This window comes from Schistocerca piceifrons, chromosome 8 (assembly GCF_021461385.2).
Source record: "Schistocerca piceifrons isolate TAMUIC-IGC-003096 chromosome 8, iqSchPice1.1, whole genome shotgun sequence".
In the NCBI taxonomy this organism is placed as follows: Eukaryota; Metazoa; Arthropoda; class Insecta; order Orthoptera; family Acrididae; genus Schistocerca; species Schistocerca piceifrons.
In genome coordinates, this window is record NC_060145.1 from 418,919,513 (window position 1) to 418,942,164 (window position 22,652).

Consider the following 22,652-nt stretch of genomic DNA (forward strand, 5'->3'; position numbering starts at 1 on the left):
GGGGGCCCAGGCGAGGCGTAAAGCTTTGTGTCGGGCAATCATCACGAGTACAGGAGTGGGCCTTCTGCTCCGAAGCCCATACCGATGATGTTCCATTGAATAGTTCGCACGCTGACACTTGTTGATGGCCTAGCATTGAAATCTCCAGCAATTTGCGGAAGGGTTGCATTTCTGTCACGTTGAACGATTCTCTTCAGTCGTCGATGGTCCCGTTCTTACACGATGTTTCGCCGGCCGCAGTGATATCGGGGACTTGATGTTTTACCGGATTCCTGATATTCACGGTACACTCGTGAAATGGTCGTACGGGAAAATCCCCATTTCATCGCCACCTCGGAGATGCTGTGTCCGATCGCTGGTGCGCCGACTATAACACCACGTTCAAACTCACTTAAATCTTGATAACTTGCCATTTTAGCAGCAGTAACCGACCCAACAACTGCGCAAGACACTTGTCTTATATAGGCGTTGCCGACTGCAGCGCTGTATTCTGCCAGTTTACATATCTCTGTATTTGAATACGCATTGGCGCTTCAGGGTATTTTACTAGAGCTAGGCGATGCCTGAGCTGGTCTAAAGAGCGACGCCACTGAACATTATGTGATTGGGAACGAGCAGTTTGGAGTGATGAATCACGTTGTACCCTGCTTCAATTCTACGGAAGAGACTGAGTTTGGTGAATGGCTGGAGAGCTTTACCTGCCATCATGCGTAGTGTGAATAGTAAAATACGCAGGAGGTGGTCTTACGATATGGGCGTGTCTTACGTGATTAGGGCGTGGCTCCTTATTGCAGTGCTAAATACGGAAGGATAAGAACGCATTTTAACAGCATTGTGTACTGTGTACAGCAGAAGAACTGTTAGGAGACGACGATTGTTTGTATCGACCCGACAATGCACCCTATCATAAAGTAGCGCTGTGAGGCAATTGTTAGTGAATAATAGCATTCCTGAAATGGACGGTCCTGCCCAGAGTTTCGACTTGAACTCAGTCGAACACCTTCTGATTGAATCAGAACTCCGATTTCGCTATAGACCCCATTGTCCAACGTTACTACAGCTCCATCAGTCAAACAAATCAGTAACAGCTTCCACTGTACGTGCTTGAGAATTGTTCTGCAAAATGATGGTCAGATCCTGCATAAAGTGTCATCACGTCTGTCTCTATGCTGTTCATTTTTGGTACACAGCCTACGGCCAGCTTAGAGACAGAAGTGATGACACTTGCAGGACCTGGCCATCGTTTTGCAGGACAGTGCTCCAGCACGTACAGTGCAAGCTGTTTGACTGATAGGGCTGCTAAGTGCTATACCACCTACTGCACTCCCCTGACTTAAGCTCTCGTGAGTTCAACTCGATTTCTAAACTGAAGGAAACACTTCATGGCATTCGCTTCAGAACTGCTACTAATTCGTCGGGCAATAGACCGTGCCGCTCGAACTGTCAACACAACTGGCACTGCTAAGAGTATCCTACGACTCTCACATCTCTGGCAACGGGTTATACACAATGCTGGTGACTACTTTGATGGTCAGTAAAACTTTGAAACACGTATCTACACTCCTGGAAATGGAAAAAAGAACACATTGACACCGGTGTGTCAGACCCACCATATTTGCTCCGGACACTGCGAGAGGGCTGTACAAGCAATGATCACACGCACGGCACAGCGGACACACCAGGAACCGCGGTATTGGCCGTCGAATGGCGCTAGCTGCGCAGCATTTGTGCACCGCCGCCGTCAGTGTCAGCCAGTTTGCCGTGGCATACGGAGCTCCATCGCAGTCTTTAACACTGGTAGCATGCCGCGACAGCGTGGACGTGAACCGTATGTGCAGTTGACGGACTTTGAGCGAGGGCGTATAGTGGGCATGCGGGAGGCCGGGTGGACGTACCGCCGAATTGCTCAACACGTGGGGCGTGAGGTCTCCACAGTACATCGATGTTGTCGCCAGTGGTCGGCGGAAGGTGCACGTGCCCGTCGACCTGGGACCGGACCGCAGCGACGCACGAATGCACGCCAAGACCGTAGGATCCTACGCAGTGCCGTAGGGGACCGCACCGCCACTTCCCAGCAAATTAGGGACACTGTTGCTCCTGGGGTATCGGCGAGGACCATTCGCAACCGTCTGCATGAAGCTGGGCTACGGTCCCGCACACCGTTAGGCCGTCTTCCGCTCACGCCCCAACATCGTGCAGCCCGCCTCCAGTGGTGTCGCGACAGGCGTGAATGGAGGGACGAATGGAGACGTGTCGTCTTCAGCGATGAGAGTCGCTTCTGCCTTGGTGCCAATGATGGTCGTATGCGTGTTTGGCGCCGTGCAGATGAGCGCCACAATCAGGACTGCATACGACCGAGGCACACAGGGCCAACACCCAGCATCATGGTGTGGGGAGCGATCTCCTACACTGGCCGTACACCACTGGTGATCGTCGAGGGGACACTGAATAGTGCACGGTACATCCAAACCGTCATCGAACCCATCGTTCTACCATTCCTAGACCGGCAAGGGAACTTGCTGTTCCAACAGGACAATGCACGTCCGCATGTATCCCGTGCCACCCAACGTGCTCTATAAGGTGTAAGTCAACTACCCTGGCCAGCAAGATCTCCGGATCTGTCCCCCATTGAGCATGTTTGGGACTGGATGAAGCGTCGTCTCACGTGGTCTGCACGTCCAGCACGAACGCTGGTCCAACTGAGGCGCCAGGTGGAAATGGCATGGCAAGCCGTTCCACAGGACTACATCCAGCATCTCTACGAGCGTCTCCATGGGAGAATAGCAGCCTGCATTGCTCCGAAAGGTGGATATACACTGTACTAGTGCCGACATTGTGCATGCTCTATTGCCTGTGTCTGTGTGCCTGTGGTTCTGTCAGTGTGATCATGTGATGTATCTGACCCCAGGAATGTGTCAATAAAGTTTCCCCTTCCTGGGACAATGAATTCACGGTGTTCTTATTTCAATTTCCAGGAGTGTATTTTGTGCGACCTGTAAATAAATAGTTGCCACTATTAAAGTTCCAACCGTCGTATATATTAATTGTCGTTGCGAGTGAATTAATTTCTCCATCTCTGCAACATCTCCTGGAAGGCTATTCCTACCTTAGCTGCCGCCTCCTTCGATTTTCTCTGCCGCGTTATGACACAACGTCACACAATTTTCCATGTGAAAACGGCTTCAAAACCAAAACTGGGTGTGGGTAGGCCTTCGTTCCCACATGAGTGAAATTAATATCTGAATAATGTGAAACTTCAATAAATCAGCTAAAAATAAGTATACCACGGTCGTATCAGTCTCCGTCTAAAGACGAACCCCGGAAGTTTCCAGCAGGTGCTACGAAATTCTGTGAGGTCGAACATCGCCAACTACACAAGCACAAAGTAAAGTCACCATTTTGCCACGCGTCCATAAGCGGGATCATACGTCAGGGAATAATTATCCATTTCGCCGGATCAAGTATTTCTTAAAGAAAATCGTCTTCTCACGTAGGACTTTCTTTTATGTTGAAATAAACACTTTATTTTATTATTTATCAGTCTGCTATTTCTAATAAAGTTTCACCCGACCATAGCAGGCGAGTTGCAGGCAATCTGGCGGCGGAAATGAAGTTACCTGCTTGAGAAGTGGTAACCTAGTTATCGACAGTGATGAAGTTGTTCTTCTGTAAGGGCAGATCAAAAAGTTTCGGCGTAAGGGCGTTGCTGCAGCGTATATGCAACCCAGCGCGACTCCGATGCGCGTATATAGGGGTTCAATTAAGGCGGAACGTCCGGGAAAACTGCGACAAGGGGTGCTGCTGTTTCATGATAGCGCGCGTCCTCATACCGCAAATGTCGCAATGCACGAGTTACGCCATTCAAGTGGGAGATACTCGAGCACACGCTCTATAATCCTACACTCTCCCCATGCCTTCGATCCCTTAAAAAAGGCCCTAAAGGGTAGACGATTACTTCAGGACTAGGATTTGTAGCAGGCAGTTACGTACGTTGCAAGGCATGGTGTTGTACCAAACAGGTATCTTCAACTTGGCGTGTCGGTGGGATGACTGCCTCAATGCTCATGGCGATTTTGCCTGAGTCGCATACCGTTTCTGGACTGTACGGCCTTCGAACGGAATCTTTTTGATCACCCCTTATAGTTTGGAATTCTTATAAGAAATCGCAAATGCCTTTCCATTCACGATATCGAGTCCTGATCATGTCTCTTTTTAGATTTTTGTTGGCATGTATTGCATTTAATGTGTGTGCTTGTGGTTCCTCGGCGGATGGCTTCTATTAGAACGTGGTGGTGTTGGCTAGCAGGCAAAGGTGTTATCAGAGGAGGCAGGTCGGGGAGCTTCAGAGAAAGTAAATAAACGGCGTTAGTTCCCTTGGACACTGGAAGTGTTTGCACTTTGGTGTCACTCTCGTCCTACGTAGCTTTGAATGTCTTGTTTGGTCTATGTGGGGATTTCGCGAATGTAGCGAGGGACAGGTTGCAGATGACACACTTTTCAAAACTAGTGCTTTGGATATAGGAATCTTTCTGAGTGCAGTCAGATTGCTAAAGGGCTCTTACAATTGTAGAAAGAATCTGTGGCTATTTAAAAGTCGTCTCACAAGTCATTTCGAGTCTGGTGACTCTTTTCGAAGTTGTTTAACAGCAGTCCCTAGAACTGCTCGTGGTCTGTCGGAGTAATGTGGATTTTCAACGATTTTTCGAGCTGAAAAGTCTCGTCTTGATTGAGCAGGATGTCTGATAATTGCATTTCCAGAGTTTTCTTGACCACTGAATCCCAAGTGGATGAGGCTGTGGCCAGTATCTTGGCTTTCGCGTTATCGATGAAATGGATAGTGGAAAATACTGTGTTCAGCCGCAGCAGATTTGCTGGGCTATAGCAGGCGACCGTATCGCTGGTGTCTCGATGTACCTTTCTTGAACAGTGAGAATATTCAAATCATGGAACCCCGCTCCTCCCTCCCCCCCAACCCCTCTCCCCCCACCCGGCGCATTTGATGTCTGCGTTGTCAGAGGAATTATTGTTCTGAGTCTTTTCTAGCTAGCATTCCGACACCTACTGCCTATAATAATTAGTGCCACATTATTCGTAAGCAGTGTAGATTTCCTGACTCTGCACTTACTTTGTTTCACTCTTAGACGGATAAAGTTTTACCTATGACTGGCGCTCTTGTCAACATCGTTGTGTGGTGCACGCGCGGTTACTCCGCAGTACTGTGTCAAGAGGTTTAAATTTTGCCAGTGACTCATCTTGGAGATGGCCGTAAGGTTATCATACAAAATATTAGAAAAAGAAAAAATACTACCTCGGATGCATGTCCAAAGATGATGGAACAAGTTAGCTATTATTTTTTGATCCATTCGTTTCTCTCGGTCGAAATGAAATCAATTTATTGATGTTTTTGAAGTGTGAAACGTTAAACGAGATAATGAGGTGGAAAGGCTAGGTGCTTCCTCCTGTATTTAGAAGTTGCTGATAAAGACGCCTAATGCATGTTAGACTCCAACGCTACTGAAATCGAGTCGATTGTTCTCATCGTTGGCGTAAAAAACAGAGGCTTATTCTTATTCCCTGGTGCAGATATTTTTTAAATTTGTGACCATCCAGAGAAATAGCTGCAAAATACTCTAGAGTAAAACGGACTGGATAAGTAGTATCTAGGTGAGCGCTCAGAAATTGCACGCTGTGCCGGACACACCAAAGAAAATACATAATTCATGAGAACTGTGGCCCGGCTGTTGCGACCCTGTTCCGACTCTGCTCCAGACGAGCTGCGGCCCCGAACAAAACGTCCGCTGCTCTGCTGTTATGGACTGTGAAACGGTAAATGCGTCGATCAAGACGGAAGAAAAGAGAAAAAAGTATCGAGAACCTCACGCCACTCCATTTTGAGCATCTTCAGCAGTGAGCTTGCTCAACAATTAGTGTTCAGTAAGTTTTGAGAACGTTTGTCATGGAGAATAGCGTTTCTTTCTTTAAAGTGAACATACACAGTCTCGGCCGCAGGAAACCTTTATTTTTAAGTCTACCTGTTTCGGTCAGTTTTTGACCATCTTTGGACCTCACACCATGTTGGTAGGCGGTGGCGGTGAACGGAGCAGGCATTACGACTACACGAACAACTGCTGGAGGAGCCAAAGCAAAATGCGACACTGTAGTGTCTGAGACACTGCTCATTGACGTTCATGGAGTCGCAACGCCTGCTCCGTTCACCGCCACAGTCTGCCATCATGGTACGAGGTCTGAAGATGAACAAAAACTGACCGAAACTGGTAGCCACAAACATAAAGGTTTCTTGCGGTATAGACTGTTTACGTTCATTACAAATTATAGGCTTGTTCAAATTAACAGACTCAATCTCTTTCACACCATTCCGAAGTTCAGATGCAGAATTCGATGGATGCTCATAAAATTTTGTCACTTAAAAAAATAAAATTATTTAATTTTTTGTTGTTCAAAGGTACAGTCCCGGTAAACACTGAAATCCACACGCCATAGTACTGCAGCCAGCTGCTGTACGAGTTAAAGCAAGGTGCTGCGCAGCAATGTCTGAGACACCGGTTGACGACCAACAACCGCGTTGAGTTAAGAATGAACACGCTACTTACGATCATGGTCCCGCATCAGCTGTGGAATATTTCAGAACAAATGAGGACTTGTGCCGGACTGCGACTGGAACCCGGATTTCTTGCTCGTCCCGAGCGGTCGCCGTAACAACTTTGATTATCCCAGCACGCTTCCAGGAGCGCCCCAAATCTCCACCTTTCCTGGTGTCTACTCTTGTGCTCGTAAGTGGAGATTTGGGCTGCTTCTGGAACGCTGCTCGGATAGCCGAAGTGATTAAGGTGACTGTTCGCGACAAGCGAGAAATCCGGGTTCGAATTACAGTCTGGCACAAGTTCTCATTTGTTCTGCAATATTCTACAGCTGATGCGGAACCATAATCTCAGTTTGCAAGCTCATTCAAAACAAAATGGACCAGCCCATTAACGTGATAAAGTGGAGTATTGTTCGGTAATTCGTTTTGTGCGTTTGAAGGGAAAGAACTCTGCAACAATCCATGTTCAACTGGTGCACGAGTTGCTTTCAAATTTGTCCAAAAAGTCGGAATGATGCACTGCAAAGCGAAATGACAGGCCATCTCTCTCGCAAGGGTAGTAGAGGACCTGGTGCTCCACAATCGGTGTATCACAATCGAGGCTATACTGGAAAAAAGTGATAAATCGCTCATGAATCAGTTTACAATCTCTTGTGCGACAATTTGAACATGACAAAGATCATCGCCAACTGAGTTCAGCGACTGCTCACACGCTTTCATAAATCCAGCAGAACTGAGGTAGCATCAGAAATGTTACAGCTGTCTCAGGCCAGATGAAATGAATTCCTTAGCCTATCAGTCACCATGAAGTAATGCTGGGTGTATCATTATAGCACCGAGATGAAGGACACAGCAGTTACTGGAAATATGTCGATTCTCCTCTTCCAAAAATGGCGAAAATCCAACACTAAACGCAATGCTAAGTATTTTTGGGACTGCCAAGATGTGTCGCTAACAATTAAGGCTCTTGGGGAGGTTACGGAAGTCTGTCAAGATGAAGCGTCGCGAGAAGCACTATCCCCAAGATAGTGGTTCAATTGGTTCAATTGGCTCTGAGCACTATGGGACTCAACTGCTGAGGTCATTAGTCCCCTAGAACTTAGAACTAGTTAAACCTAACTAACCTAAGGATATCACAAACATCCATGCCCGAGGCAGGATTCGAACCTGCGACCGTAGCGGTCTTGCGGTTCCAGACTGCAGCGCCTTTAACCAAGATAGTGTCCCAGCTCCCTTTTTACAGGACACAGTCAGACATGCTGCTTTTTTGGCCTATCAAATTTCGTCTACCACCCTCTGCCCCCTCCCCATCCCCCTATCCCCACCCTCCCCGCTTCCGACGTATTCTCCTGACATGAGATGAGACCCAGTGGATCTTTCCTCTTTCATGTGTGGCGTGCATTTGCAGATGACAACGAGAAAATCTTAAAGCTGGAATGTTTCCTTCTACAACCAAGGTCTCCGAAACGTCGTCCGTTATTGGGGGAAATGAGCCACATTGAAGGGTGTAGAGAATGACTAACACTATCACCAAATTTCGAGACCTCAGCTAATCAAAACTTAATGACAAACCCCCTCACTGATGGCTCCCCCAACCTTTCCGTCTCCCGTAGAGTCCATGCGTCAACTCGTAGATGTTGTTATTAGGGCGAAACGAAGTGTTACACGCTAGAAATGTAGGCTAATTTCACTCAGTTGCTGTTGAGTTTAATTCCATAAACTGCAAGCTGTCTATACAGCATTGTAAGGGGGCGACCATAAAGTTTCCGTTCGAAGGCCGTACGTTTCAGAATTAGTATGCCAAGGAGGTAAATTCGCCAGAGCATTGAGGCAATCATCCCACTGACGTACCATGTTCAAGATACCCATTTGGCAAAACACGTGACCTGCTGCGAGAAGAAGTCCGTAATTGTTTATTGCGCATCCTCGTCCGACAGAGATCTGCCACTGTTAGCCCTTCGGCTACCAGGGGTTTCTGCCTAAAACAACCATTTCATTAATTTTTTTGAAGTACCAATGCTTTTAGCATGAAACCACCGATGCTGTTGTAAGGCAGAGACATCTAGTGGCACACTCAGGTACTTCAACCAAGGAGACTCGTCGTATCAATAAATTACTGCGTTCAAAGTAACATTCGGTGCGGATGTAGTACTACGTGATTGTAGGAGATTGTGACTTGCTGCTTTTTTTTACAGTGACAATATTGATGAGATCATTGTCAGTGAAGGTAAGTTTATCGAAAGTTATTGCAAAGCACACTTGACTTTGTACTTTTGCTTTCACGAGTGATTTCGAAATGAAACCACGTGGACGGTATACAGTTTTGATACAAAATTTATTAAAACTTTGGCCCATTTATGATTCTTATCTAGGACTATGTTTTAAGCATGATGAGTTAACGAAAGTTTCGAGATGTGGGACTGTGGCATAGACATATCACATGAAACGATTCGTGGTTGGTAACTGTATGTCATACTGGTTCCATAGTGAAACCACCTCCTTAACACAATTGATTGTTTACTTGTTGCCAATTTCTTCTTGTATTTGTTGTTTACTATGATAATAGAGATTAACTATTTGGAAAATTTTAATTTTTTTTTTCGTGTTGGTGGGATTCAAAGGGTTAAGAGATTGAAGGCGTGATAATCCAGCGCATTCGGGAGACATCAGAACTATCCATTGTCACCCACTTGGCTTGGCGCAACTTCTACGTTACATTTGCGATATGGGGACGTGCGTTATCAAGAAACAGCAGCAGCCCTAGTCGAGCATCATTCCATAATGGTCGTTCTCGACAGACACGCGATCCCATACACATTCTTCATTTTCTATCATATCTATCAGTGTTTGGCCTTCGGCAGGCAAGAAAACAATAATAGCACGTTGGTGCTGTTTGGACGCTTTTGGTAAAACGCCGCCGTGGTTCACGTTTCCACATATACCCCACGCACGTCAGAGACACACGAATGCCACAATACGCCCTTTCCTACATGTCGGCGCTTGCATATACACATCGGAGTTGCATATTTGCTGCAGCAATACCCTCAAACGGAAACTTTTTCATCTCCCCCTTATACACTACTGACCATTAAAATTGCTACACCACAAAGATGACGTGCTACAGACGCGAAATTTAACCGACAGGAAGAAGATGCTGTGTTATGCAAATGATTAGCTTTTCAGAGCATTCACACAAGGTTGGCACCGGTGGCGACACCTACAATGTGCCGACATGAGGAATGTTTCCAACCGATTTCTCATACACAAACAGCAGCTGACCGGCGTTGCCTGGTGAAACGTTGTTGGGATGCCTCGTGTAAGGAGGAGAAATGCGTACCATCACGTTTCGGACTTTGATAAAGGTCGGATTGTAGTCTATCGCAATTGCGTTTTATCGTATCGCGACATTGCTGCTCGCGTTGGTCGAGATCCAATGACTGTTATCATAATATGGAATCGGTGATTTCAGGAGGGTGATACGGAACGCCGTGCTGGATCCCAACGGCCTCGTATCACTAACAATCGAGATGACAGGCATCATCTCCGCATGGCTGTAACGAATCGTGCAGCCACGTCTTGATCCCTGAGTCAACAGATGGGGATGTTTCCAAGCCAAAACCATCTGAACGAACAGTTCGACGACGTTTGCAGCAGCATGGACTATCAGCTCGGAGATCATGGCTGCGGTTACCCTTGACGTTGCATCATAGACAGGAGCGCCTGCGATGGTGTACTGAACGACGAACCTGGGTGCACGAATGGCAAAACGTCATTTTTTCGGATGAATCCAGGTTCTGTTTACAGCATCATGATGGTCGCATCCGTGTTTGGCGACACCGCGGTGAACGCACATTGGAAGCGAGTATTTGTCATTGCCATACTGGCTTATCACCCGGCGTGATGGTATGGGATGCCATTGGTTACACGTCTCGGTCACCTCTTGTTCGCATTGACGGCACTTTGAACAGTGGACGTTACATTTCAGATGTGTTACGACCCGTGGCTCTACCCTTCATTCGATGTCTGCGAAACCCTACATTTCAGCAGGATAATGCACGACAGCGTGTTACAGGTCCTGCACGGGCCTTTCTGGATACAGAAAATGTTCGACTGCTGCCCTGGCTAGCACATTGTCCACATCTCTCACCAACTGAAAACGTCTGGTCAATGGTGGCCGAACAACTGGCTCATCACAATATGCCAGTCACTACTCTTGATGAACTGTGGTATGGTGTTGAAGCTGCATGGGCAGCTGTACCTGTACACGCCATCCAAGCTCTGTTTGACCCAATGCCCAGGCGTATCAAGGCCGTTATTATGGCCATAGGTGGTTGCTCTGGGTACTGATTTCTCAGGATCTAAGCACCCAAATTGCACAAAAATGTAATCACATGTCAGTTCTAGTATAATATATTTGTCCAATGAATACCCGTTTATCAGCTGCATTTCTTCTTGGTATAGTAATTTTAATGGCCAGTAGTGTATAGCGAATCCTCCGGTTGCCCCTGCCGGATAGACATCCCTTCCAGCGCTTTCGGGTACTGGGTTGCGTGGACTATAGGCGAGGCCGTGAGAACCATAAGCCTCGGCGGCTGTTCACAGACGCCGCCTGCAACGGATGGACTACTTTGCCACAACCATTACGGACGCTATCTGGAGACTAGGATGACATCTTCTGACGAGGAGAGCCAACGGTCCAGGAGCTCGTTATCTCTGACGTCGGCAGCCAATCGCAAGTATCCAATGGTAAGAAGTGCTAACTTGTCACGGACTATGTTTCCGCCTTTGTTGAGTACTTGTTTACCAAAGTTCACGTCAAAGTATTTAATGAGTTACAATAAACGAGAGCTTTTATACTTGGATTAAGTTATTAGTTTAGTAGTTTCAGAAGGCTACATTGACGCTGTCGTCAATAGGGGGGCTGCTCACCAGTGGTAGAGAAGAGGTAACAACACAGTACTTCTGTGAGTTTTTAAAGACTGGCGTGGAGGCTTATGGCAACACCACCCGAACCATAACGGTGTTCGGTCTCGGTTTAGTGAACGTTCTCAGCCGAAGGTTACGTGGCACCGTAGATTCTCCACTCTAAACGCCCAGCCGATGCCCAACGCAGGGGAACGCGGTAGGTGGGCACTGTAGACTTACCGCCGTCCAATCGTCGTCGACAGGAATGTAGACACTTGTTCGGAATCGCCGCTCCGGGCCATTGCAACTGCTCATCGCGGCTGCCAGCTGAAAACAACCCGCCAGTTATCATACGTCTCTCATCTGACTCTCTCGCATTAGTACTTTATTTTTGTTAGTAGCAGCTAGGTTATTATACACGCAGTGATCAGTCACAGATGGATTAACGAGTTGGGCAGTCGGAGTGTGCCTGACAAAGCTAAAATGTTTTGATTTTCCAGTCAAGGACAGGAAAGACGAAAGAAGCGGGAGGCCGAAGTGGCACGTAAGGTCCACACCTGCAGAAAGCGTTCGACAATGTCAAATCACGGAAGTTGTTCTAAAGTATAAATAAAATAAGAGTATAGAAAGAAGGATAATATAATAAACGCAGAATAACGAATAGAGAACCATAAGAAGGCCAGACCAAGAATAAAATGCTAGAATTGAAAACGTTGTAAGACAGCAATGTAGTCTTTCGCCCCTATCGTTCAATCTATACATCGATGAACCAGTGTCGAAAATAAAAGAAAGTGTCAAGAGTGGGATTAAAGTTCGGAATGAAAGGATATCAATGAGAAGATTTGCTAATGCCATTGGTATCCACAATGAAGTTGAAGAAGAATTACAGGATGTGCTGGTTTGAATGTATAGTCTAATGAGTACAGAGTATGGATTGGGACTAAACAGAAGAAAGACGAAGTAATAAGGAGTAGCAAAAAAGAAATTGGCAATAAAGGTCAGAACATCGATACTCCATAGTAACATCAATATACATCGTCGATATTTAAATTATCGATTAATCTACATATAATACTGAATATCGAAAGCGATATTTTTATTTTCTGTCTTTTAGCGATTTATAGGTACTATAGTTCTCATCAGCAGATTTGTTGCCCATACCAATTGCTACCAATCTGCAATCTTACAGTAAATGTCTTACGGTGCACTTAATTTAATTCAATACGCAATCCTACAAATGAGCAACAGATTTGAACATGAATGTTTCTGCACTGCATATTCATGAAAGCTTGTTACTTTTGTGTGTCATTTGTACCAATGCAAATACTAGGTGCAAGATGCAAAATTTGGTGACAACACTGTATGAGAATGGTGGAAATTACCACTTTCTGCTCTCAACTACGAGGCAGAACGTACGTTTCTCTTACTTTGTGATTGCCTGGCTCAAGAAAAGATAGACGCACTGTAGAAGTAATGAACACTCGGCACAAAAATCACACACATTACTGCAGTGGTGTTTAATGGGAAATGTGCTCTGTTGTCTGAAATGATTATGGTAAGCACAATATTTCATGCTCAGAACATGTATCACAAGTGTTTCACTCCCAGGAAGCCGAGGCTTCTCTTTCGTCATCCATTTCGCTTCTGCTGGCTCGTCATTTATCTGGCACGTTTGGCACGAACAATATTCCCAAGAACGGCGCAGATCAGTGTCGCATTCTATTGACCATCCGCCGAAGCCATCCAAGCATTACCTATAATATCCACGGAAGAATGACGCAACCTGACGCCCTCCTACCACCTACGTCTTTGGTTCTTTAGGTGCCTTGCTGTTGTTCGCTGATTATCGTGACGTGACACACCATATACAGTTTACCTGAACACAGCGTCTGTGTGTAGTGGGACACGGTTCCCATGCTCTTATTTATGTGCTGGTGATTGTGTGCGAAAAGTGATATCATTTTAATTACAGTGTTCAGTTTGTTTGCAGATTGATCTGAGTTTCCAAATTTTTAGAAATTTGTGGTAAGGTCTTATGGGACCAAACTGCTGAGGTCATCGGTCCCTAAGCTTACACACTACTTAATCTGACTTAAAGTAACTTACGCTAAGGACAACAGAGACACCCATGTCCGAGGGAGGACTCGAATCTCCAACGGGGGAAGCCGCGTGGACCGTGACAAGATGCCTAAGACCGCTCGGCTACCCCTCGCGGCGAGTTTCCAAAATAACTATGTGTGCAAAGTAAACAAAGGTTGCTGTTAATGTGTATCGGTGAAGATTATTGGTTTCATTAATTCGTTTTTGTGTAGATAAGTGATTTTATAGTAGACTGCGTGTCTTTGGTTGCTTAATGTTGGATATAATAAAGTATTTGTAAGTTTTGAAATGTTTGTTAATCATTTCTGTGACTTTGACCAACTTTTTTAAAATTTCTACAAATATTGATAATTCGAAGCATATCTCGATATATCGAGATTCTGTTTCGACATCACCTTCACCTACAAATATTGATACAATATATATCGATATATTCAAAAATTTGCCCATCCGTAGAAAACAAACCGTTTTCGTAAACATGCTTCAGGAAAAGAGCAGTTTTCGACATAATTACGAATGTTTGTATCGAGCCAGTACTGACTTCCGTAGTTGGTAGAAATGTATTTGAACGTAAACTTTTCCTCAAATTTCACCCATGGCGTATCATAATAAGAAATACAGCACCTCACGGTGATTTCGATTGAACTTTCGCTACTTGACAGCATCCACATGAAGAGCGAGTGATCGTAGGACAATGAAACTTTGGGGAAACATTTATCAGGACAAACAAATAAACCATTGAAAGAAGCCCACTTTAATTTCCACACAAGAGCTTAACAATTGTTAACTGCGTACCATGTTTACGTTCCAGGTTACAAACGTTGCTCAGTGTGATGACCGTCTACATCCTCGACAGCCTGGAACCACACTTGATGTTGCTCTACTGCTGCCCCAAATGTCTGAGTTGGGATGTTGGCTGCCTCCCTTGCTATGCCCATCTTCAGCCTCCAGTTTGTCAGTATCCCTTTGATAAACACTGTCCTTCGGGTAACCTCGCAGAAATCGCACGGGTTCCAATCTGGTGATCTTGGTGGTCACGCAGTTTGGAACGATCGGCCAAAGTTTCGGATTTATTCGGAGAAACCGAGTGACCTCACGAGCAATATGAGGTGGAACGTCATCGTGCATCAAAGTAGTTGAGTCCAACCCATATCTTTCCGTTAGAGCAGGGATCACATGATATAGAATCAGATCACAGTAACATGTGCCGTTTTTGTTGCATGCTCTTGGTCCTTGGAGTGCGAATTCTCAGAGATAAAGGGAACTAAAGGCAAGTCATGACACTAACACTACTAACAACGCAAATCCTTCACCGCACAGTCTGATCATCATTCCTGTAAGTTGCGTCCCCATACTAGAAACAGTTTTTCCTTTATACTGAGTCAAGTAGAGAAAGTGTACTTTAGCGTGTTGCAAATTACAGTTTGCTGAACACCATGTTTTTCTCGCATTTGGATGTAATATAGAACTCGGCTCTACAGTGAGTTACGAATTCTTTCAGGCACTGTCGCATCACATCGCAAATCTTGACAAGAGTGAACTATTCGTTTCTTCATTTCTTCGATAGTACCAACGGGATAGCTGCACAGTGAATACTTTTTCTTCCAGGTGATTCCAGAGAGAAAAGTTTAGAGGTGGCCTTAGAGGCTAAGGTATAAACCCTGCTCGACGACCACGTTGGACCATATTGGCTCAGTGGCATAAAAACGAGCCGCTGCCCCGTAGTTCACGTACAACATTTCAAAATCATGGACTCTGGGTGAAATTTGAGTTCAGTCACATGGAAGCTTAATCGAAAAGTTAACATTTCAGATACATATGCAATAAACAGGACAGTGTTTCGTACTCAGGTCAACGGCTGCCCGTGGCCAGCCAGGGGCAATTGCCTCGCGAAGGGATCATTTACGGATCAAAGTTTTCTGGAACGGTTTTGCCTCTGTTTTCGTGTACTTTCACCATTGCCAGTTTTCGCTATTAATCAAGACGCACACTGTAAATATTTTTTAAAAATTTTGATAGTGGTGTTTGGGGTACATACTGTGCAGTGGTAGTGAATCATGCACTGTGAAAAAGCCACAACAGAAGAGAATCGAAGATATGATACTATAGCAGAATGTGGAAAATTAGGTGAGCTGGTAAGGTAAAGAAACAAACATACGGAAAACACTGACGAGTAGGAGGTACGGAATTATAGGAAATATGTTAAGACATCAGGCAATAACTTCCATGCAGCCAGAGGAAGCTGTAGAGGGTAAAAATAGTTGAAGATGTAGTGCAGAACCAGGCAAGAGACTGATGAAAAAAAAAATATCCAGTCTCATGTTCCATAACTTGTACACAAAATGATTAAAAATACAAAAGCAAAAACCAGAACACTACGTGAAAGAAAAAAAAAAGTTGTATTTGCTGTGGGACATTGCGGAATATTCACGCTTTAGCCCCTATAGTTTAATGAAGTTCCGACTGGTTGCGGAACTACACGTAGCCATCGAATTGCCGCCTGTAACGGGGGTACATTCCAAGCAGACAGATGTCAATGAGTTTCTTTTGGCGCAAAATGAGAACATCATGACACTCACAGGCAATTGCAGATTGTCTATGGAGTCCTGGCAGTGAACAAAATCACGGTGAATAGTTGACCGAGGCGTCTGTCATCATTGCAACTCGGTCACCCAAGCCTGTTCGATCTCCCGCGTGCCAGCCGACCGCACACAGCTGTGATTTCTGCAATTTTGTAGCGTGCGGACAGTCTCATTCGAGGTGATCGATGGATGACAATCAGACACTTCGCTGCTCAACTGGACCACTCTGTTGTCAGCGCTAATACACTCGTCCATCAGTTGGGGCACCCTAATGTGTGCCCGCTAAGTTTCTTGCCACCTGACAGAAGACCTAGAAGAGAAACGGAGGACCACCTGTGCGGAACTGCTTGCACATTATGAGGCTGACCCTGACAATGGTTCAAATGGCTCTGAGCACTATGCGACTTAACGTCTGAGGTCATTAGTCGCCTAGAACTGAGAACTAATTAAACCTAACTAACCTAAGGACATCACACACATCCATGCCCGAGGCAGGATTCGAACCTGCGACCGTAGCGGTCGCTCGGTTCCAGACTGTAGCGCCTAGAACCGCACGGCCACTCCGGCCGGCCCCTGACAATGTTTTGTCGAGCATCGTCAGAGGCGATGAAACGTAAATTCATCACTTTGAACCGGAAAAGAAACTCAATCCATGGAGTGGCGCGCGCCACACTGCCCCTCCTCCGAATAAGAATTTCGAAGCCGCAATCTCAGGCGGTCAAGTCATGGCGATTGTCTTCTTGCACTCTCAAAAGGTTATTCTGTTTGATGTCCTCCCTCATGGAGGAACTATCAGTTCTGAAGTGTATTATACTACCGTCAGGAGACTGAAGAAACAACTTCGGCGCGTTCGTCGCCACAAAAATGCGAATGGTCTTCTCCTTCTCCATGAAAAAAGAAGGCCTCACATAAGTTTTCGCACCCGAGAGGAATTCAACCACCCTACGGCCCTTATCTCGTACCTTCTGACTTCCGTCTGTTTGGTCCAATAAAGGATGCACTCAGCGGGAAGCAGTACGTGGATGATGGGGGGCTATAAATGCAGTAAGACGGTGGCTCCGACGTCGACCAGTAGAGTAATATCCTGAGAGTATACAGGCGCTGCCAGTAAGGCGGCGTAAGACCGTCGCATGGAACGGAGATTATGTTGCAAAAATGGTTTAGTAGCAAAAAGAGTGCGGAATAGTATGGCGTATTGTTATCCTGAATAAAACCAACCAGCTTTTAGGAAAAATGTGTTGCATTGCTTACTGAACACCTCCAGAATATGAACAGCCTTAAAAGTCCATGATGATGTTGTGAGATGAATTGCATGGAGGGAGGATAGTGGTGATACAAGTAGGAAATTAATATTTGAACTAGCTTAGTCCTGAACCAACACGCTCCCCCCCCCCCCCCTCCCCGCCAATTCTTTAAAGAATGCAGGGTTGGGTTGTTTGGGGGAAGAGACCAAACAGCGAGGTCATTGGTCTCATCGGATTAGGGAAGGATGGGGAAGGAAGTCGGCCGTGCCCTTTCAAAGGAGCCATCCCGTCATTTGCCTGGAGAGATTTAGGAAAATCACGGAAAACGTAAATACCAGGCCGGACGCGGGATTGAAACGTCGTCCTCTCGAATGCGAGTCCAGTGTGCTAACGACTGCGCCACCTCGTTCGGTAAAAGAATGGAACTCCCATGCATAAAACAATCCAAACGTCTCATTACTTTAGTGGCTGATGTCTGCAAAACGTCTTCCGAATTGAATTAGTAGTAAAGAAGAAATACATTTAAATGTCAAGACTAATACTGAAATTTTACTGCATGAAAGGCGAAAATGTAGGCAGCAATAAACTCTTCTCCTTTAGTTTTTTGTGAAGGTCGTCAGCGAGAAAAAGTTTAAAAGATTTGAAATTACGTGTAACGTTCGATGGACTTTGCCAAGTACTATGATTTCAAATACTGGATGAATACAGTCTGGATAATTTGCACGCTGTGAATCACGATGCCTCAAGATATACAAACACTTTTTAGCTTTAATACTCTTCTTATTGTATTAAACCTCGACATAAAACTATCCCTCTTAAAGAAAAGATTATGACAGCATTAAAATTTTTAATTTCAGTGAATATGTTATACGAAATGAGGAAAATCAAACTTCGTTGCTCCTGAAAGCTAACAGATATACAGCCTATAACAGGGCCCTGATGACAGGGTCACCGTTTCAGCCGCTCAGTAACACTAATCACCTTGTGGTTTTGAGTAGCACGAACAAGCTGCGGAGTGTGCGATACATGTACGAACGCAATACAAGTGACTTCTGTCGCAAATCCAAGTGGCAGTGGTGGTGGGGGCTGAGGGAGAACAGGAACAGGTCACCCCAAAAGCATTTCACAAAAATCGTTTATAATTTCCAATTATCTGTGACTAGTTTCACGGAGTAAAGTAGCATGATAATTTAAGTCTTGAAAATCGTAGGGATTTCTAGAAATTACAAGGCGTGCCTATACGGGACATCTGTCGTAAAAAAAGGGGTCATGCGAGAGGGACACAGCCAGGAACTTATTCACATAGGGACTTGGAGAAGTGTATGCGTGCGTAGTAACAGCAGTCTCCAACCCGCCACTGGGCGCGTGCAATTTGCCCAGCGGCGGGCGGTTTACTGGTTGCCAGGCAACCGTTGCTCCGCATTTACATCGCGGGCGGAAACTCCGCTGCCGCCTCTGCAATCTCCCGCGCGCCGCATGCTGATGAACCCGGCTGCCGGAACTGCGAGCATTTGTCCTGCTTCTGTCTGCGTCGCTACAGTATTCTACGTGGCGCTTGTGTGAGTTGTGTCTACAGGACGCACGAGCGTCGCACTGTTCTATATCCGCTCAAAAGTATCCGGACACCCCTATTTAATGCAGAATCGACCGCTAGATGTCACGAGCGTCAGACCCGCCAGTATAAAAGGAGGCGAGGAGTATTGTATTGTTGGTAGAGAAGCAATAACAGGAGAATGGGTCGTTCAGTAGAGTTCAGTGGCTTCGAATGTGCACCAGTCATTGAACGTCACCTGAGTAACAGGTTCATCAGGGACATTTCATCCCATCTACAGCTGCCCAAGACGACTATTGATGATGTGACTGTGAAATGGAAACGTGCAGGAACAAGCACAATTAGACCAAGACCAGGTGAACCTCATATACAGACGGACAAGGACCGGAGACCATTGCGGAGTGTGTTTGTAAAAAATCGCACGAAATCAGAGGAAGGAATCACTCTAGAGTTCCAAGTGCTACCTGCAGTCCAGAAAGTGCTATTACTATGCGTAGGTAGTTAAAAAGAAAGGGGCCTAACGGTCGAGCAGCTCTTCATAAGCCACACATTTCCGTAGTCGGTGCTTGAGACGGTGTGAAGAACGACGCAGCTGTACAGTGGATGACCGAAAACGAACGATTTGGAGTGATGAATCGCGCCGTATCCAGTGGCAATCCGATTTAAGGATTTGGGTTTGGCGAATGTCTGGAGAGCGTCACCTGCCATCATGTGTAGTGCCTACAGTGAAATACGGGGGAGGCAGTGTTACGGTATGGGGGCGTTTTCCGTGGTTAGGGTGTGGTCGCCTTGCTGCGCTTAAGAAAGAGCTAAAGGTGGAAAGATATGAACACATTTCACACTAATGTGTACCGCGTACATTAGAGGAAGATTTTGGAGACACCCTGCCATAAAGCACCGTTTGTGAAGCAAAAGTTTGTGGACAATAACACTCCTGAAATGGAGTGGTTTGCTCAGAGTCCCAGCTTGAACCCAGTGAAACACCTCTGGGAAGAGTTAGAACAGAGACTTCGCTACAGACCCCAGCGTCCTACGTCACAACCTGCCTAGTTTCGGCTTGGCAGGGCTGCCGTGTGTAGTAAACATGGGCTCTTGACAGCTATGGACACTTGTTCAGTAAAATGGATGTGTTTCACCGTAGCCACGATGCCACAAGTGCTCGTTGCGCTTAAAGTATGCATTTTAGAGCCCATCTTAGCATTTTTTTTCTTATTATGGTCCATACTATCTCCTCTGAATGTTGCCTACCTACAATGCTTGAACAATAGTACCGGTGCATGTATTCCTCTGGCAGAGGTACCAGAACGATTTTAACTTATAATTTTCGACACAGTAGCTTCCAGACCAGGATCCGTTACCTCAGTTTCATACATTTACTCTTCTCCATCACACCAGAAAGTTTGTAATATCATCACGGAATCACCCTATACGTCGTATAAACTAGAGCCAAGAGGTAACACGCTTTATCATAGTATCGCGGTCTTATATTTTTGCTGCATTCAACAACGGAACCTAGCGTGAGATGCCCACTTGGAGGATTTCACACCAGAACAACCAATTCCGGCCACTTCGCCTTTAAAGTTTAGCTTATTAGTCGGATACTTCTGTGAAATGTTTCAACACTAACATAGCACATCATCATGTCTGTGTACACGTTATTTTCAATAGCGTTCAAATAACATAAAAGAGAAAATCTTCCCATTAAAAAAATACTTCCTTCCGCATCTTTTTTGGTGCAAGAGATCAGAGAACTACCCAAACAGTAGATTTCCGCCCCGCTTTGCCTGCTACAAATTGTTGCGGTATCTCGAACTGTTCACGTATTAAAAGGGATACAAGTTTTAGGTGGTTCTTCTACTGTCTCCAGCCAGCGTACAGTGCATGAGGGTGGTTCTTCGTGTCGGTATTTGCAGTTTCACCTTCTGTTTCATTCTTGTACTGATCGATGTAAATATGACTGTCTACCTACCTCTGAGCGCGGACTGATTTCTCTTATCTTACTCTTATGTTTCCTACGCGCGACATGCGATGGCGGCAGCGAAATGATCGCACAGCCATTTACCCGGCAGGAACTCGCGAGGTCTGCGTCGGTTTTCTTCCAACGATTCCTACCTATACGATTTTATGGCTAAAACGATCACCCGGTCCCAGTTGCAGGTTGTCTAGCTAATGGCTTTCAGGGTGTAACTGAACTGGTCGTGTTTCGATACGCATAGTGCTTTCAGATACATTAATAGAAATAAATTATTCGTTACTGTCCATAAATTTATTATACGATATGCAGAAGTTCGAAATTGTAACTTTGCATATGCTGTAGTTTTGGTGACAGCTATAAAACAGTTCTGTAACTTGCATACAGAGAATGCGTTCAGACATGGATCTAACATGTATAATGTTAACAAGCGCTGAGGACCATAAGGGCCTAAAGCACACTGTTATCGATGTTGAGGTTTTCGCATATGTGCATTCTCCTGAAAGCTGTTCATCTTGTGGTGAACCAGTGTGGTCTATATCTGTAGGCCCACACTGTATAAATGAATATTCATGAAAATCTGTGTACCGATAGTCGGATATTGATTTCCATATGTGAACAAAGCACGGAACATTGTTTGTTGCTCAGCGCTGCTCTCTTGTTATCTAGGATTTGCAACGTAATTTAGTGTTTACTGGATGTAGGTAGTAGTAGTAGTTTGTAATCGGATGTGTATCGGCAGCTTCATCCGAACTCTGGCCAAGAATGTGCTTAATGAAAATCGTGTTAACGAGTACCACGAAGTGTTGTAATAGTCATAACTGTGTGTTACGTGCATTTACTGTCTGTTCTTTATGTTCTGATTCTAATTTCACATTAATTACCAACTTAACAACTGTCAAAAGACGCAATGTCATTAGCCCATCTATGGAAATTTTGCGAATTAACATTAATAATAAATATGATCCTAAATATTAAATAATTTTTCGTAATATTAAGTGGGTACATTATTATTTCATAGGAAATATAGGGTGTTGAGACCTGTTTGTAAAACTAGTGTGACCTACGAGACTGGTGGTTGTCTACAAATTTGATTTTCACAAACATCTATTTTTCTCGAAACTTTGTATTTCAGCTTTGGGGCCTTATGATTGTTAGCGCGTCTTATTATTTTTCAAAAAACTTTATTTTTAGTATTTTGGGTGTATTTCTGAATTTATTTACTCAATTTTATTTCCATTTGGGGTCACAGACATTAAAATCCTGCAGGAATTATTGTACTGTGTGTGTCGTGTAGTATTCTGAGTTTCAGACATAGCTGAATCTTGAAATTGTGTTATCTCATACTGAAGAGAATAAAATGATGTTTGTGAAAGATAAGATGCCTGCAACAAATTATTTTAACGTGCTATTTTAAACCAAAACCGGAATATTCTACTGAAAGCAGAAATATGCCTCTAGTTGTTGAGCCAAAAAAAGGCCAGAATACATTCACTGAAGACAATGAACTACATAATGAATCTAATTAAATTAATTTTTATCACAATCTCTATTCCATGAATAATTCAACGTGCAGGACATATCATGCAAACAGAAGCAAAGAAATAATTTGCGACTTTTGTTATAAAATTAAGTACTGGACACGAGTATAGAAAAGTTTGAAGGGGCAACAAAAATTTGGTTTTCGGTCCTTCAT

The 22,652-nt window shown here is 44.9% G+C and overlaps 1 protein-coding gene across 1 annotated transcript in view; it reads right to left on the minus strand.

Moving 5' to 3' along the window:
• LOC124711597 (neo-calmodulin-like) overlaps positions 1-22,652 on the minus strand; it is a 468,518-nt gene that overhangs the window by 45,717 nt on the left and 400,149 nt on the right. The window lies entirely within an intron of this gene.